General features: G+C 37.3%; 1 pseudogene; it reads right to left on the bottom strand.

Moving 5' to 3' along the window:
• Positions 1 to 1,315: 1,315 nt before the first annotated feature.
• LOC141660871 (uncharacterized) lies at positions 1,316 to 17,473 on the bottom strand (annotated as a pseudogene).
• Between the last annotated feature and the right edge of the window lie 1,674 nt (positions 17,474 to 19,147).

Raw genomic sequence — 19,147 nt, 5'->3', positions numbered from 1 at the left:
TTAATAACCCTTTAATTGATTATTCTCATTAACCAATTAACTAATAATTAAAACACATTTTAATCATTAATCCTTTTTCTAAACACTTTAGAAAATAATTCTCTCACTTGATTTAATTTCCAAAAGTTAAATTTTTAATTAATAATATTAAGAACTTTTCTTAATTAATTAAATCTCATTTAATCAATTATTAAATTTTCTAATTACTTATTTATTTCACAAATAAATAATTACCTGTCATTATTAATTAATTCCTCCACCATTAAATCATTCTCTTTTATGGTGTGACCCTGTAGGTTCAATATTAAGCCGGTAGTAGAAATAAATAATAATAAAACTATTTTATCATTATTTATATAAATTCTCTAATTCATTAAATATGATTAATTAATAAATTAAGCATATTTATTCTACATCGTGAGGGATACTTCTCAGCATATCGTGACTATCCGGATAATACGAATTCACTGCTTAGAATACCAAGAACCTATTCAGTGAATAGTTACCGTACAATCAATTCCTTCTACCCTGCAATGTCCCGATTAAATACAAGGCATGCAACTCGTGTCAAGTCTATCTTATTTAATCATATGCTTTCCCATTCACTATGCTTAGTTCTAATTAATGTGAATTAGAAACTCCCTTCTAATTTCATTCACTCTGGCCAGAGATTCCTGAACTAGCATAAGTGGATCAGCATAGAACATTTTCTTCCTTCACCGGAAGGGGTAGATCCTTTATTAATCATACACTATCTTCGTGTACAAATTCCTACACCCAGTAGAGCCCTTATTATTGTCCCAAATTCCTAAACCAAAGTATAGTTCGGTGTACACAAGATGACTATGATGACCTAAAGTCTAAGGATACTTGTATAACTATCACTAAGTGAACATCTGCTGACACGTGAGTGAACTCCATCAGTTGTTCATCTGTGCGAGTCATGTTCAGTGAACTTATTTTATAATAAGCACCTACATACTAGCTATAGTGTCACCACACAAATGTCTATGAGAACAGACATCCTTCATAATGAAGCAAGCATAGTATGTACCGATCTTTGCGGATTACTAATTACCAGTTAGTAATCCTACGACCAGGAACTATTTAAATTCAGAGTTATCATCTTTTAGGTCTCAGTATTATGATCTCATCATAATCCATAATAAGCTTTACTCTAAACTATGGTATATCTTATTTAAACACTTAAATAGATAAAACCCGCAATAAAAACAAAATAAGTCTTTTATTAATATAATTGAAATAAAAAAAGATTACATAAAAATTATTCCTAAATCATCATACATGATTGGACTTAGGACACATCTCTTTCAATCTCCCTAACTTCACTTGCAGCTATATACTCTGCTTCCGCTGTGGAGTCAGCCGTTGTTGACTGTTTGGAACTCTTCCAACTAACTGCCCCACTATTTAGGGTAAACACATACCCTGACATGGATTTACTATTATCTATTTCTGACTGAAAACTAGAGTCTGTATACCCCTCTATTTTCAACTCAAAACCACCATAAACAAGAAAAATTTCCTTAGTCCTTCTCAAGTACTTCAGGATGTTTTTCACCGCTTTCCAGTGTTCTTCACCTGGATCGGACTGAAATCTGCTTGTCACACTAAGTGAGTGAGCAACATCAGGCCGAGTACATAACATCGCGTACATGATAGATCCTATTGCAGAAGCATAAGGAATCCTACTCATACGTGTTAGTCCCTTAACAATATAGCAAGAATTACAGAAGGGGGGTTGAATGGAATTCTTGAACCTTTTTCTTGAAATAAAAATGTTCAACTCGATTATGGATATATTTGTTTTGATTAGCACAATGCGGAATGTAAACTTGAATGAATCAAAACATAAGTAATTAAAAACAAGAGTCTTTAAAAACTTTCTGATGGATTTAAACAATTCCACCAGAGATATATTTAATATATCGAGAGGACTCTGTGTGCAGAAATGCTCACAGCTGCTTACACAAAATAGAACTGCTAAGAACACAGGAAATGCTAAAGATAGTGCTTACAAAGATTTCTCTGTTGTTGTTTCTTAGCTATCTCAGTTATTTTTCTATTTGCTACTCTCTTGGTTTATATATTACCAAGATTACAAAGTCAAAAGAACTGAACAAATATAAAATCTAACAGTCTTGATCTTTGCTGCTTTTTGTCCTCTATTACCCAGTTAATGGGCTTCCACAGTGTGTTTGTATCCAGCTCAACGGCTGTGTGTCAGCTTTCACTGTTCAACTGATGTTTGAATTCTTGATATGATCATCCGTCGACTTTCAGATCATCCGTCGATGACATGATTGATCATCCGTCGACTGCTATGTTAAACATCCGTTGATAGTCATTTGATCATCCGTCGAAGCTTTGTTAATCATCCGTTGGTAGCTATTTTGGCACTTGACTTCATTTCATTTATACAGAATTACAAGACATTGCTTATGTACAGTTAATCAACCTATTCTGCATATCTAGTTAAAGTCAACATGACTTATATGCTACTCCAGATTCTATACAAAGGTGCATACAACACTGTGCTACAAACTTATTATTACATAAGCTATTCACTCGATGGATAATTGTTTAATCATCCGTCGGGACTATAATAAGTTATCTGTCGGGACTATAATTCTTATCCGTTGAGTGCTACATTATTTCACTAAGTAAAATCTACTTAGATGTTTTGTTTAGGTAATCATCAAGTACACAACATATTCACAACAATCTCCCCCAATTTATGTCTACTGGAATTGTAGCCATAAATTAAGAGATACTTGATGATAACAAAACATCCTAAACATATATCTTTAAAGATAAGCAGATAAAACTGAAAGTGCTTCAATTTAAACAAAAATGTACAAGGTTTGGCTCACAGTCAGTTCAAGATGCTCCTCTAGTCTGAGCAGATTTTTCTAGATTCTTGAAGGTCTGGATCTTCTTCCAAGCTTTCTGTTATTTTCTTCAATTTGATTCTGGAGCTGTCTGTGGAATTCTAATTCATCAGATTCTGAGAGATCTAACATTTCTTGCATTTCCAAGAGAGTCTCATTACTTGAGATACTCAATTGGTCTTCTAATCTGAAGAATCTTCTCACACCCTTGTCATCCATGAATTCCATCAGCCAGTAGGGCCTTAGATGCACTCTTCTCCCTGTGTATGGGATGTTAAGAGTTTTGGGTAGTGCATCTTTGGCTCTAACACTCCTTAGCTCTTCAATCTTCTTCAAGACTAATCTTCTTGCAGTTACATTGAACCCAAAGTTTTTCTTGAAGGATGAATAGACTTTGATCAACACAGCTTGGCTTTCTTGAAGTATCCTGTGAAGAGGCCACTGAATCTCCCTTCCCCCATTATACTTGAACACCAACCTTTCAAGTAGGTTTCTGTATGCATCAATTGCCCTTACCTCATCCAGCTCCTCCAGATAAAGGTTTAGATCTGAGAATTCTTTGATGTCACACAAGTACAAGTAGTCTCCCCTATTGACCTTGGGATGAGCTTTGACTACTGACTTGGATTTGAGAGGTGACAACTTCACTTTCTTCACTGCCCTTGATTTTGTCCTTCTTGGCTTAGTAAGAATTGGCAAGTTGAAGTCAGGAATTGGTAATTTATCCCACTCTATTGGCTCATCCTTTGGCACAATAGGCTCTCCATGTATGTTCCTGTAGGGGTCCACCACCCTTATATCTTCAAACACCACAGAGGGCTTTGATGCTTGAGTTTCAGCTTGAGTGGATTCCTTTACAAATTGATCTTCCAATTCCTTGTCAACAACATCCAACTTTCTTTTTGTTCTTTTAGCCAGTTCTTTCTTTCTTGGGGATTTCTTCTGTTTTTCAATCTTCTTCTCTGATTCAGTAGCTTGAGATGGTTGAGAGGGAATTTGTTGAGAAGAATTCACAGCCTGTAGCTTGGCCAAGATAGCAAACTGTTCTTTCTTTTGTTTAGACTTCTTTGCATCTAGAGCAGCTTGCCTCTTTTCCTGCTTCAATCTGGCTTTTTCTTCTTCCTTTGCATGAGCAAATTGTGGATGTCCAGCTACCACACAAATTTCCTTCCCATTTCTGAATATCTTTGCAATTCTCTTTTTTGAGGCTGAATCAGCTGGATCTTTGTAGAGGAGAATAGATCTTGACAGAAGCTTCTTTTCATCAGGCTTGGGTGTCTCATACACAGAATCCATAGGGTTCTTCAAAGATAACTTTGGATAGTTTGCCCTTAGTTTAAGAATTATCTCAGTCTTTGTAGTCTTGATGCAGGAAGATTGTCCTTTCTCCAGATAGTTCATGCTCATCTCATTCACATTGATTGGCTTGACATGAGAGTGATGGATGGCTGACTGATCTGGTTCCTTGACTAATTGAAACTTTTTCTGTATTTCCTCATCAATCTTTTTCCAGTTGATCAGAGTCAACTCTCCTTTATCAGCATCTTTCAAATTTGCTGCTGCTGCATTTATAAGATCTATACCATCTGCAACTGGTGGCTTAGAGATAGTAATTGAAGGTACAATTACTTTACTGATTTGAACTAGAAGTTTCTCCCCCTCAGTTTGTCCTTTCTCCCCCTCACTTGATTCTCTCTCCCCCTTTTTGTTATCATCAAGTGGAAGAGTTAGGCCTTGTGCTTTAGCCAGTTGCATAAGAAGATTTGTCTGAGTCTGTTGATTTTGAAGAAGTAGAGCCACTAAATTCTCAATAACTTGAACTCTGTTCTCCAGCTTGGCTATCTTCTTGTCAGAATCTGATTCTCTCCTTAATCTTAGTAATAGATCATGCATGGTACCATATGGCATTATTGAATCCAGCTTCTCAGAGTTATATGTCTTTAAGTCAGCTATCTCCTTTTTCAATTCATCCACACTGAGATTCTGTCTTGAGTGTTGGATCTTCATTAAATGTAAAGAGTCTAGGTGAGCTTCAAGAACAGCCTTGGTACCAGCATCTGAAGCTTCCTGAAGGGCATGCTGAATAGTTATTACTTGTTTTACCAAAGACACCTCAAATTGCCCTGGTGAAAAGTCCTTTGCCCATGCCCATTTAGGTAAACTGAAAGCAGAACTTGGGTCTTCAGCTCCCCCTATGTTCATGCTTCCATCCAAAGAACCAAAGTCATCATCATCAGAATTTACTCCAAATTCTTCAGATGGCTCTCCAGTTTGAGAAGGCATTCTGTTCACAGCAGCTTTATCTCTTTGAAGAGATTCTGTGGTGTGCATTAAATTCAAAGTCTGCTCTGCCTCCACATTGCCCTGAGCAGCCAACAGTTGATAGGCTGAAACAGGGTGAGTAAAAGTGTCAGCATCCAAGGAAATGTTATCAATTACAGCTTTGTAATGTTGCTGAAATTGTCTTCCCTTATCAGCATCATCCACAATCATTGACTCACTAGCAATGGCTGGTTCCATCCTTATTTCTCCAGTACCTGCCTTTCTCTCATATTCTCTCTTTTGTTGCATCAGGGTCTCACCCTTGCTCCCCACCCTCACACCCTCACCTTCACCTACTAAGGTGGGACTTCTCTCACTCACTTTTGCCAATCCTGAATGAATGGATTGCTGAGATTCACTCTTTTCCTCTCCTTTTGCCTGGGAGCAACCCAGCCTCTCACTCAATGCACTCTCCTCTCTCAGTCCTAAGAGTGATTGTATTACCACCAAATCTTCTGCACTTGAAATTATTGAAGTTTGAAGTTGTGCAGAGACACTCGACGGATAAGTGATATCCGTCGGGTGAGTGGTAAAACTATCCGACGGATAACTGCTGTTAAGCTTATCCGTCGGGATACAATCACTACTCGATGAATGAGCAATATCCATCGAGAGAGTAGAAATGAATGAGGTGGGAAGAGAAACTATTGTTGACTCTGTGTTGATTGAAGTTATTTGAGGCATAGATGTCACAATAGAATCAGAAAGAATTGGCAAGTGAGCCAACAAATCATCTAAAAGATGATGCTCACTTGCACTGGATTTTGGCTTCTCCAACAGAGTTAAAGAAGGGGAATCAGGAATTGAAGTGTTTATCATGTCCACTTCCAGTGAGTTAGTTAGTGAGTATTGTGTTTTAGTGGCTTCTATAATGAGAAATTTTGGCTGTGACTCCACATTTATTGGAGTCACATCAATCTGAATTTGAGAAGGTGCAGGGACTGTGTCCTTAGCACCAGTTTGCACTAAGTGTGTGCCCTGTGCATCCCCAGTTGTTTTGGATTTCTTCTTTCTAGTGTAAGTTTGGTGTGAGCTTGTGTCCCTAACCCTCTTGGCCTGTGCTCTTGGGTGAGAGCTTTGTTTAATAGCCACATCCTTTTGGGAGGATGCAGCTAGAAGTGAGCTTTTGTCCTTTTTAAGCACTACAGTTTGTTGGGAAACTGCAGTGTGGCTAGGCTGGGATTCACTCAACTCTCCAACCTTATCCTTGGGGTTTCTTTGATGTTCACCCCTTCTCTCACCTATCTTACCCTCCTTCACACTCCCCTCTTTGGTTTTGGTAGATTTTTGAACTGGTACCTTTTGAGAGATACCAGAGGGGGTTTTCTTTGATTTGGATTTAGAAATTGCAGTTGTTTTGGCAGCTTTGGTAGGCAACTGTTTGGTCATTGTCACAGTTGCCATAGCTATGCCTGAAGTCAAAGAAATAGAAGAGATTGGAATAGTTGAGGGTCTTGATGAACTTACCTCACTTACCTGAGGTGTCAGCATTACAAGAAAATAGAACATTGGAACATCCTTGTGATGGTTGGCTCTGTTCAAGTCTGCAATGATTCTTCTCTCTTGAACCCAACAAGCTAATTTGTTGTTTGGGTTCTCAAGTTCAATCTCTTGACAAAGATGGTTAGCCAAAAGCATAAAAAATCTAGCATAGTAAATATTCTTTCCTCTTTTGGCTAAGTCACCTAGTTTAAAACCTAACTCATACACAACAAGGTCACTGAAATTGTAATATTTGTCTGTAACTAGCATGTATAGCATGTTAAGCATGGAAATGTTCACAGAATCAAAATTACTGATTTTTCCAGAAAAGACTTTAGTTACTACATCACACAAGTAACTCCATTCCTTCCTAAGACCTAGTCTTCTAATTTCACTTAGTTTTGCAGTAGGAAGTGCATAATGAATGGAATTGAGCATATTGACAATATCAGTGTCAGTGTGTGGTGCAGTTACATTATCATCAGGAATCTTGAAACATGCTTTTATGACATCACTATTGATACAAAAATCATTACCTTTGATGGTTAGAGTGATGGTTTTGTCAGTAGAGTTATAGATTGCTGTTGTCCACATCTCCTCAACAACTTCACAATAAATTGTGGGTGATTCCAGCATGGCAAAACTTAACTTGCAGTTGTTCACGAAGTCCATCATCTTATGATAGTCTTCAGATTGCTGAATCCCCTTATTGACCAAGGCAGTGAAGTTGTTCTTCTCATAGATGAACCCAGTCTGTGACATGATCTTAACTACGGGTGCCATTGTTAGAGAAGAAAAGCTTGAAAAGAAAGAGGATTTTTGCTTGAGAGAGAATGAAGTAACACAGTTGAATTTGAGAATGATAAAAGAAAATGATTAGAATGAAATAAGCTTTTATACTTTACTCAAAATCAATTGATAAAAATAATAAAGAGAAGTAAATTACCCAATAGAAATTGTCTAAAATAGCCATTTTAAAATAAACTGTAAAAATTCCACCCATTATCCGTCGTGTAATGCTTACAAACTGTAAGTATACTCGATGGATAATGTTCAGGGAATTAACGGTTAAGATTTAGACACTTCGACGGATGAGAATAAGTTGATATCCGTCGAGCTTTAAAGTACTCCAGAAAAGTAATTGATTTTTATTTACAATTTGTATATCGACGGATGACTCAACTCGATGGATAATGGTCATCCGTCGAGATGCAAATTTTGACTTAGCCAAAATTTTCATCCAAGACTAAAAATCAGTTAAATTTCTGGCTACTTTTCAACTTGCAAAATAATTCAGATAAATTCAAGAGTAATTAAGCATACCTAACTCACTTACCAACCTAGAAAAGGTGGATTCATCCAGTGGCTTGGTAAAAATATCTGTAAGTTGCTTCTCACTTGGAACAAAATGTAACTCTACAGTACCATTCATTACATGTTCCCTTATGAAATGGTACTTGATGTCTATATGCTTTGTCCTTGAATGTTGCACTGGATTTTCAGTAATGGCAATTGCACTTGTGTTGTCACAGAAAATAGGAATCCTTTCAACTTGCAAACCATAGTCTAGCAATTGATTTTTCATCCATAAAATCTGTGCACAGCAACTGCCAGCAGCAATATATTCAGCTTCAGCTGTAGAAGTAGAAACTGAATTTTGCTTTTTACTGAACTAGGACACAAGCTTGTCTCCTAAAAATTGACAGGTTCCTGTTGTGCTTTTTCTATCAATTCTGCAACCTGCATAATCTGCATCTGAATAACCAGTTAGATCAAAGCCAGAATCTCTAGGATACCAAATGCCAAGGTTTGGTGTTCCTTTGAGATATCTGAAGATTCTCTTAATAGCTATTAAATGAGACTCTCTAGGATCAGCCTGAAATCTAGCACACAAACATGTAGCAAACATTATATCTGGCCTACTAGCTGTTAAGTACAGAAGTGAGCCAACCATGCCTCTATAACTTGAAATATCCACAGACTTTTCAGTAGTGTTTAGTTCAAGCTTAGTTGCAGTGGCCATGTGATTGTTTGCAGATGTGCAATCCATTAGATCAAACTTCTTTAAAAGATCAAAAATATATTTAGTTTGACTAATGAATATTCCATCACTAACTTGCTTAACTTGTAAACCAAGAAAGTAAGTTAGTTCTCCCATCATACTCATTTCATACTTGCTTTGCATCAGTTTGGCAAACTTTTTACAAAGTTTCTCATCTGTAGAGCCAAAAATAATATCATCTACATAAATTTGAACAAGTATGCTAGAGCCATTCACATTTCTGAAAAATAAAGTTTTATCTACAGTACCTCTTGTGAAGTGATTTTCTAAAAGGAACTTTGATAAAGTGTCATACCAGGCTCTAGGTGCTTGCTTCAGTCCATCAAGTGCTTTCAGTAGATAATAGACATACTCAGGGAAATTTGGATCTTCAAAGCCAGGAGGTTGACTTATATACACTTCTTCCTCCAAATCTCCATTCAGAAAGGCACTTTTGACATCCATTTGATTGACCTTGAAATTGGCATGGGCTGCATAGGCTAAGAAGATTCTGATGGCTTCAAGTCTTGCAACAAGAGCAAATGTTTCATCAAAATCTATTCCTTCTTGCTGACAATAGCCTTTAGCAACCGATCTTGCTTTGTTCCTTACTACTATGCCATTTTCATCCATCTTGTTTCTGAATACCCATTTGGTGTCTATTGGATTCTTTCCTGTAGGCTTGGGTACCAGCTTCCATACTTTATTCCTTTCAAATTGGTTTAGCTCCTCCTGTATAGCTAAAATCCAATCAGGATCTAACAAGGCTTCTTCTACCTTCTTTGGTTCTTCCTTAGACAGGAAGCTGCTGTATAGACATTCTTCTTGAGTTGCTCTCCTGGTTTGAACTCTGGAAGAAACATCACCAATGATCAGTTCAAAGGGGTGATCTTTTGTCCATTTTCTTGATTGAGGTAGATTAGCCCTAGATGAAGAGACCTCAATGTTGTCTTGATGTGTGATTGAGTTTTGATTGCTAGAAACTCCCCCTGAGTTTGTGGATCTTTGATTTGAGATTGGGGTGCTTTTTCTATGGGTGATCTGCCTTGACTTCCTGCTCCTTTTGATAACCCGACGGATGGTGAATTTTGAGTACCGACGGATGAGGCAGGTTGTCTTCCGACGGATAATACAGATTGCCTTCCGACAGATGAAGCATTATGTAACTCGACGGATGTTGAGTTTTGTGCTTCATTTGTAGTAGATTTGTCTGCATTGTCCTTAGACACTGTTTCTTAATCACTCTCATCATCACTTTCATCACTGACCATCTCAACATTGTCGAATTTGAGGCTCTCATGGTAATCTCCATCTTTTAGTCCTTCAATCTTTTTATCATCAAACACAACATGTATAGATTCAACAACAATGTTGGTTCTTAGATTGTAGACTCTATATGCTTTACCAACAGCATATCCAACAAAAATTCCTTCATCTGCTTTAGCATCAAACTTCCCATTTTGATCAGTTTGATTTCTTAGAATATAGCATTTACAGCCAAAGACATGAAGAAAGTTCAGAGTTGGCTTCTTGTTCTTGAACAATTGATAAGGTGTCATGCATCTTGCTTGATTAATCAGAGAGATCAACTGAGTGTAGCATGCAGTGTTTACAGCTTCAGCCCAGAAGTATGTTGGTAGTTTTGATTCTTCAAGCATTGTCCTTGCAGCTTCAATAAGAGATCTATTCTTTCTTTCCACTACTCCATTCTGTTGTGGAGTCCTTGCTGCTGAGAACTCATGCAAGATTCCATTTTCCTCACAAAATGCTCTCATGACATAGTTCTTGAACTCAGTTCCATTATCACTCCTGATTCTTCTAACTTTGAAATCAGGATGATTGTTAACTTGCCTTATGTGATTGATGATGATTTCACTAGCTTCATCCTTGGACTTTAGGAAATAGGTCCAAGAGAACTTTGAGAAATCATCTACAATTACTAGGCAAAATCTTTTCTTTGAGATTGACAATATATTGATTGGTCCAAACAAATCCATGTGAAGCAGTTGTAGAGGCTCTTCAATTGCTGAATCAAGTTTCTTCCTGAATTATGCTTTAATCTGCTTCCCTTTTTGGCAGGCATCACACAGTCCATCCTTTGTAAACTCCACCATAGGAATGCCTCTAACTAGCTCTTTCTTTACCAGCTCATTCATGGTCTTGAAGTTCAAATGGGATAGCTTCTTGTGCCATAGCCAACTTTCATCTTGACTTGCTTTACTGAGAAGACAAGTTACAGATTCTGCTTTAGTTGAGTTGAAGTCAGCTAGATACACATTTCCTCTTCTCACACCAGTGAGAACCACTTTGTTGTTTTGATTATTAATCACAACACAGGTTTCTTTGTTGAAGGTTACTGAGTTGCCTTTATCACAAAGCTGGCTGATACTCAACAGATTGTGTTTGAGACCATCCACTAAGGCAACCTCTTCAATGATGACATTGTCCTTTGAAATCAAGCCATATCCCACAGTATAACCTTTGCTGTCATCTCCAAAAGTGATACTTGGGCCAGCTCTCTCTTCAAACTCTGTGAGCAGGGTAGAATCACCAGTCATGTGTCTTGAACAACCACTATCCAAGTACCAAAGATTCCTTCTGTTTCCCTGCACACATCAAAATCAAATCAAGTTGATTTTGGTACCCAAGTTTCCTTGGGTCCTGCCTTGTTAGCTTTCTTCTTCTGTTTCTTAGGTCTTAACTCATTTGACTTAGGAATTTCAGATTCTTCCTTAGTCATTTGGGTTGGGCCTTTGAAACCACTAGATGCAACAGAATTATTATGCATGTTATGGCTAACAGGAAATGGCATGCTTGGTGCAAACATGTTATTCCAGTAAGGCATGCTAAATGGCATTTGAGGCATATTGTATGCAGCATAATATGGATTAGGTGCAAATGGCATATTAGCAAACTGTGCATTCATGTTCTATGTAGGCATAGCATTTACAGGCATGGGAGGCATGACATTCATGTTAGAGAATTGAGGTTGAACAGACATGGGAGTAGGCATGGCAGATTTGCAATTAACAGACAAATGATTTACACTACCACACTTGACACAGATTTTTCTAGGAGCATATTTGTCAGGTGTGTAGTTATTATGTTTGTTAATCCCTACTTTACCATTCCTATTATTTTTTCCTTTTAGTCTCTGTTTTTACCTCTATCTTCTCAAGTCTGTCACTTAACTGTTTGACAGTCATGTGACCAACATTAGCCTTCTTCCCTTTCTTGGCTTGACTTGACTCTCCTGAAACAAAGTTCTTGGAAACAGACCCATACTTTTCATTTAGCTTGGTTAATTTGGCTTTGCTAATGGGTTTTCTCACAGCCGACGGATGAGGATTTTTATCATTCGACGGATTACACTTTTTGTTATCCGACGGATAGTCCTCATCATCCGTCGAGTCTACATCTGTCAGCAATCCATCTACCAAAATAGGTTCTAGTTTCTCCTTATTCTTTTTCCAGGCTTCATCACAAAAAGACTCAATTCCTTGAACCTTGGTGATTTGAGCATGAACATCTCTGGATGTTTTCCATGCTTTAATCACCTCCTGTTCACGATCGAGCTGCTTCTTTAAAATTTCTTCCTTTTTCAAGGACTCAGTTAATTCCTCATTGGCAATTCTACACTCAATTTTTAGTTTCTCAAACTCAATAAACTGAGACTTAAGCACATTATTCCTCTCACTCAAAAACAAGTTGTTTTCTTTGATTTTAGCATTTTCTTTAGTGAGGGACTTAAGTGTAACACGCAAATGATACAATTCTGTAGACATGTCATTTATTGCATCATTACACTCAGCTTTAGATAAATGTGCAAGGTTTGTAGTGATTACCTGGTTGCTTGAGGAACTTGTCTCTGTTTCATCAGACTTGGCCATAAGGGCTAGATTGATATAGCTCACATCCTCATCTTCATCCAAACCATCAGCTGCCCAGTCATTCTCTTGTGTAATAAAAGCCCTTTCCTTCTATTTGAGTAGATCAAAGTATTTTTGCTTATAATCCACAGACTCAAATCTTTTCTTACTGGAATCTGACTTTCTACACTCATTTGCAAAATGCCCTGCCAAGCCACATTTGAAACACTTGAATTTTGATTTATCCACCATGTTTCTATTTGGCTTGGCAGCTCCAAAGTTCTTCTTGAACTTGAGCTTGGCAAATCTTCTTGAAAGGAATGCTAGGTGCTCATCAATGTCCTCCATGTCATCTTGACTCAATGAATCTTCACTTTCTGCAGCTAGCCCTTTACCCTTGCTTTCACAGGCCTTTGAAGTTGATTCCACAGCTTCCATCTTCACTTCCTTCTCCTTTTCCAGTTCAGCCACTAGTGCAATGGATCCTCCTTTCTTCTTTCCTCTCTCCATTCTTTCATCCTGCTCTATCTCAAGCTCATAGGTCTTCAGAATGTCATACAGTCTCTCCAAAGTAAACTCCTTATAATCTTGTGAGTTTCTCAATGAGACTGTTATTGGTTTCCATTCCTTTGGAAGAGATCTGAGAAATTTTAGATTGGAGTCTTTAGTCTGATAGACTCTTCCATGCAATTTAAGAGCATTTAGTAGCTTTTGGAATCTACTAAAAATGTCAGTGAGTGACTCACTTTCTTCATTGTGAAAATGCTCATATTGCTGAATCAGGAGCTGCATTTTATTTTCTCTTACTTGCTCAGTACCATCACAGATTATCTGTATTGTGTCCCAAACTTCCTTGGCAGTCTTGCAGTTGATGATGTTATCAAACATGTCTGCATCAACACCATTGAACAGAATGTTCATGGCCTTTTTATCTTTCCTGACTTGTTCAATATCAGGGTCAGACCATTCATGCCTTGGCTTTGGAACAGATGGTTCATTTCCTGTTGCAGCTCTCATTCGAACATGAGGGCCTCTTTCTATGCAGTCCACATAGGCCTCATCTTGAGAAAGCATATGAAGATGCATCTTTACCTTCCAATGATGGTAATTATCTTTATCAAGAAAAGGAATCTTGACTCCAACATCTTTCTTGTTCATCTTGCTGAATTGTTTTGATCTTTAAACTCTTTGTAGATTAAGAGCTTGCTCTGATACCAATTGTTAGTCCCTTAACAATATAGCAAGAATTACAGAAGGGGGGTTGAATGGAATTCTTGAACCTTTTTCTTGAAATAAAAATGTTCAACTCGATTATGAATATATTTGTTTTGATTAGCACAATGCGGAATGTAAACTTGAATGAATCAAAACATAAGTAATTAAAAACAAGAGTCTTTAAAAACTTTCTGGTGGATTTAAACAATTCCATCAGAGATATATTTAATATATCGAGAGGACTCTGTGTGCAGAAATGCTCACAGCTGCTTACATAAAATAGAACTGCTAAGAACACAGGAAATGCTAAAGATAGTGCTTACAAAGATTTCTCTGTTGTTGTTTCTTAGCTATCTCAGTTATTTTTTTATTTGCTACTCTCTTGGTTTATATATTACCAATATTACAAAGTCAAAAGAACTGAACAAATATAAAATCTAACAGTCTTGATCTTTGCTGCTTTTCGTCCTCTATTACCCAGTTAATGGGCTTCCACAGTGTGTTTGTATCCAGCTCAACGACTGTGTGTCAGCTTTCACTGTTCAACTGATGTTTGAATTCTTGATATGATCATCCCTCGACTTTCAGATCATCCGTCGATGACATGATTGATCATCCGTCGAATGCTATGTTAAACATCCGTTGATAGTCATTTGATCATCCGTCGAAGCTTTGTTAATCATCCGTCGGTAGCTATTTTGGCACTTGACTTCATTTCACTTATACAGAATTACAAGACATTGCTTATGTACAGTTAATCAACATTATCTGCATATCTAGTTAAAGTCAACATGACTTATATGCTACTCCAGATTCTATACAAAGGTGCATACAACACTGTGCTACAAACTTATTATTACATAAGCTACTCACTCGATGGATAATTGTTTAATCATCCGTCGGGACTATAATGAGTTATCCGTCGGGACTATAATTCTTATCCGTCGAGTGCTACATTATTTCACTAAGTAAAATCTACTTAGATGTTTTGTTTAGGTAATCATCAAGTACACAACATATTCACAACAATACGCTCTCTCTCCTCAGATGTCTTTGGAGACATTTTCTTGGAAAGAGAAACTCCATGGCTCATGGGAATGAGTCCTCTCTTGGAGTTTTCCATGCTATATCTCTTTAGCACTTTTTCGATGTATGTACTTTGGGTGAAGCCACACTTTGACTGATTGAAGCATCGGTATATCATTCCCAATGAGAAGTATGTCGTCCATATACAGTATTACAAATTTTACCACACTCCCACTAACCTTCTTGTAGCTGCATGGTTCATCCATATTTTTGATGAAATCAAAATCTTTGATTGTCTCATCAAAACGGGTGTTCCATGTGCGAGAAGCTTGCCTCAGTCCGTATATGGATCGATTCAGTTTACAAACTAGATATTCATTTTCTTTAGAAACAAATCCTTCTGTTATGTTATATACACCTCCTCTTCAAGTTTCCCATTGAGGAAGGCCGTTTTCACGTCCATTTTCCAGATCTCATAGTCAATAGTAAGCCGCAATCGCAAGCAAAGTCCGAATGGATTTAAGCAAGGCTATCGGCGAATAGGTTTCATCAAAGTCAATCCCTTGTCTTTGTTTAAATCCTTTTGCCACTAGCCTAATCTTATAGGTCTCCACCTGGCCATCTGCTCCAATATTTCTCTTATATACCCACTTTCACCCAATAGGCTTAACACCTTCAGGCGCCTCAACCAGAATCCACACTTGGTTGGCATACATGGAGTCCATTTTGGATTTCATGGCACTCTGCCATTTCTCTGTGTCATCATAACTCATAGCCTCATCATAGGTCATAAGGTCTTCTCCATCATTAAGTGACAAGTCATTGTCGTTCTCAATGACAAGGCCATAATACCTCTCAGGTTGACGAGACACCCTATTTGACTTACGTACAGGCTGTTCTACAGAAGGTTGTACTTTCTGAATAGGTACTTCCTCTTGAACCATTGTAGGTTGTGCTTCTTGAACTTCATTAAGTTCAACCTTGCTCCCACTGTTCCCTTCAAGGATAAACTGTTTCTCCAAGAAGGTCACCCGTGTCTGGAAATAAACACCCTTTGTTCGGTGTAAAAGTAATATCCTAAAGTCTCTTTTGGATATCCCACATACCTATATTTTACAAGTCTTGATTCCAGCTTTTCAGGTTCAACTTTCTTTACAAAAGCTAGACATCCCCAAATCTTAATGTGTTTAAGACTTGGCTTCCTTCTTTTCCATATCTCATATGGAGTTTTCGGAACAGATTTAGAAGGTACCTTGTTCAGTAAATATGCTGAAGTTTCTAAGGCATAACCCCAAAGGGATACTGGAAGATTTGTATAACTCATCATGGACCGAACCATGTCCAACAAAGTCCGGTTCCTCCTTTCGGAAACTCCGTTAAATTATGGAGTTGCAGGAGGTGTCCATTGTGATAGTATACCATTTTCTTTGAGATGATTTAGAAACTCCCCACTTAAGTATTCACCTCCTCGATCTGATTGAAGAAATTTAATACTCATTTTAGTTTGTTTATCTACTTCATATTTGTACTCTTTGAACTTTTCAAAAGCTTCAGACTTGTGTTTCATTAAATACACATATATTTATCATCCGTAAAAGTAATAAAGTATGAAAGTCCTCCCATAGCTTATGTTGACATTGGTCCACATACATCTGTGTGTACCAAGCCTAACACGTCTGCAGCTCTCTCTCCATGTCCAGTAAATGGAGATTTGGTCATCTTACCCATGAGACAAGATTCACATACCGGATATGATTCAAAATCAAATGGTTCAAGTAACCCACCTAGTGTAATAAGCGTAATCTTTTCTCACTAATATGACCTAGCCTACAGTACCATAAATAGGTCAAATTTTCATCATCTCATTTTCTTTTATTAGTTTGTTCAATCTAAAGTAAATCATTTCCTAAGTCGCATACATACAAACCATTATTTAAAGTACCACATACATAAAGAACATTATCTCTAAGAATAGGACATTTATTATTCTTAATAATAAATGAAAAACCATCCAAATCCAACATAGGAATAGAAATAATATTCCTCACAATAGAGGGAACGTAATAACAATTATTCAAAATAATAGTCTTGCCCGTAGGAATATGTAAACTAAATGATCCTACATATATGGCGGAAACCCTTGCTCCATTGCCCATACGTAGAATCACCTCATCTTCTTCAAGAGTCCTACTTCCCTTTAGTCCCTGCAACGAATTACAAATATGAGAACCACAGGCGGTATCTAATACCCAAGTAGAAATTTGACTTAGTGACATATTAACTTCGATCATGAACATACCCGAATCAGAAGGGGTAGTCTCACTAGCCTTCTTCTTTTTCAACTCTGCAAGATAAGCCTTGCAGTTTCTCTTCCAGTGACCCACCTTGTTATAGTGGAAACAAACAACATTGCTTTTGGGGTCTACTTTAGCCTTTGCTGGAGTAGGCTTACTCTCACCAATCTTCTTCTTTTTCTTGGGAAAGGTCCTCTTCTTTTTCTTGGAAGTTGAGCCTTCTCCAATAAGAAGAACAGAACTCTTCTTCGAAGGAAAATTCGACTCAGCAGTTTTCAACATGTTATGAAGTTCATGCAAGCTGACATCCATCTTAATCATGTGAAAGTTCACAACAAACTGCGAGAATGAATCTGGAAGTGATTGCAAGACCAAGTCTTGGCTCAGCTCCCCATCCATGGCAAAACCAAGTTGTCCAAGACGTTCAATCAAATTAATCATCTTAAGTACATGGTCATTTATGGCGCCCTCCAAACCCGGGTCAGAAGTTTGGGGTCCACACACACACCTTATTTATAACCTGCTTATAACAATAATAAAGATAATAATAATATACAGTGACCCTACTTACCAACTACCATGTATCGCAACAGGTTAAAGTATGCACACAAGCCAAACACATCTACTTATATTACAAACCGTTCAAATCCCAAATATTCAAACTCAGAACTGAGTATTAAATATTATTACAAACTTTTACAAACTTAAATTATCCCAAAAGAAGCCTACTAGCTCAACTTGATCAACCTGTACCCCTAGCTCTCGCGCTGGACTGGGGATCCTCGCTACCAACTGGTTCCTTTTTAACTGGAAAAGAATATAAACAACATCGCACAAATGAGCTAACTAGCTCAGCAAGTCACAATGACAAAACTGAGAATAATGATCATCAGGTGAACATGGTTATGATGTCAAGTGAATAATGGATTATGATTTAGAATTGGATATTATAGTTTCATTTTAAGAAAAACCAAGGTTAGGCTGCTGATCAGTCACGCACTAACCCCGAGCAAAGCACACTGCACTGCTCTAACTACTGGATCCAAGGCACATATTGGCCTAACTTGACCATTATATGGTCTGACCACGAATCTGGTCCACAATTTTATAAAAACAATCCAATTCTAAGATAATAACAGAATAAACAATAATAAACAATAAACAGAATCATTAACAACATTGAGTGTTCAATAATGAAAGGGTTTCAATCTTCATAAGGATCAATAAGGTAATTTCAAAGCTTGGATGCTGGGTAAGGAAAGAATTAGAAAACAAAGGAAATGACATTTCAGAGTTTCAAGGATTTGGCCTTTCAAAGCATAAGATACAATGGTTTGAGTATGTAGGTAATTCGATTCAGTGTATGGTATTTAGTTTGTATGTATTTGTGGAGTGGTATCGTATATTTGTGGTTCATATCTGGGTATACAACAATCAATGGTCTAGAAAAGAATCAGGTTTACGACTCAAGATCAATAGCTGGATTCATGGTTAGGGTTCAGTGCTTCAAAGCACTTGTAATATAAAACAGAACTATAAGTCACTATAATATCTCGAGAAAGTTCAGAACACTTGCCTGGTATTAGCTTACTACACTGCACTCGCTTCCAATCACAATCGTCTTACTCCTCAACTACCTGTTTCCCTTTCCTACGTCTTTCCTCTTCTGCTCACATATCATAAGCATCTATCAATATTCAACTCATATGATTCTATTCAATACATACTCCTATCTACCCTTCGTTTTACCCAAATCCGATTAACGGATTAAAAGTTACGCAATAAACATGTAAACATCGAATTTACAGACCGACAGTCAACTAACAAGTCACATATAACACATAACACGTCACATAATCAATGATATTTTATTTATAAAGAAGTCTCGGGTCATAAATAGGCTTTTGGTTACTTAAAATGATTTTTAAAACATTTTTCGGAATTAAAACGGGTCGTTGGATCGATTTCGGAGTAATAAATAGGGTT

This window comes from Apium graveolens, chromosome 5, assembly GCF_009905375.1.
Source record: "Apium graveolens cultivar Ventura chromosome 5, ASM990537v1, whole genome shotgun sequence".
Classification (NCBI taxonomy): Eukaryota; Viridiplantae; Streptophyta; class Magnoliopsida; order Apiales; family Apiaceae; genus Apium; species Apium graveolens.
This window is presented reverse-complemented; position numbering and strand designations above follow the sequence as displayed.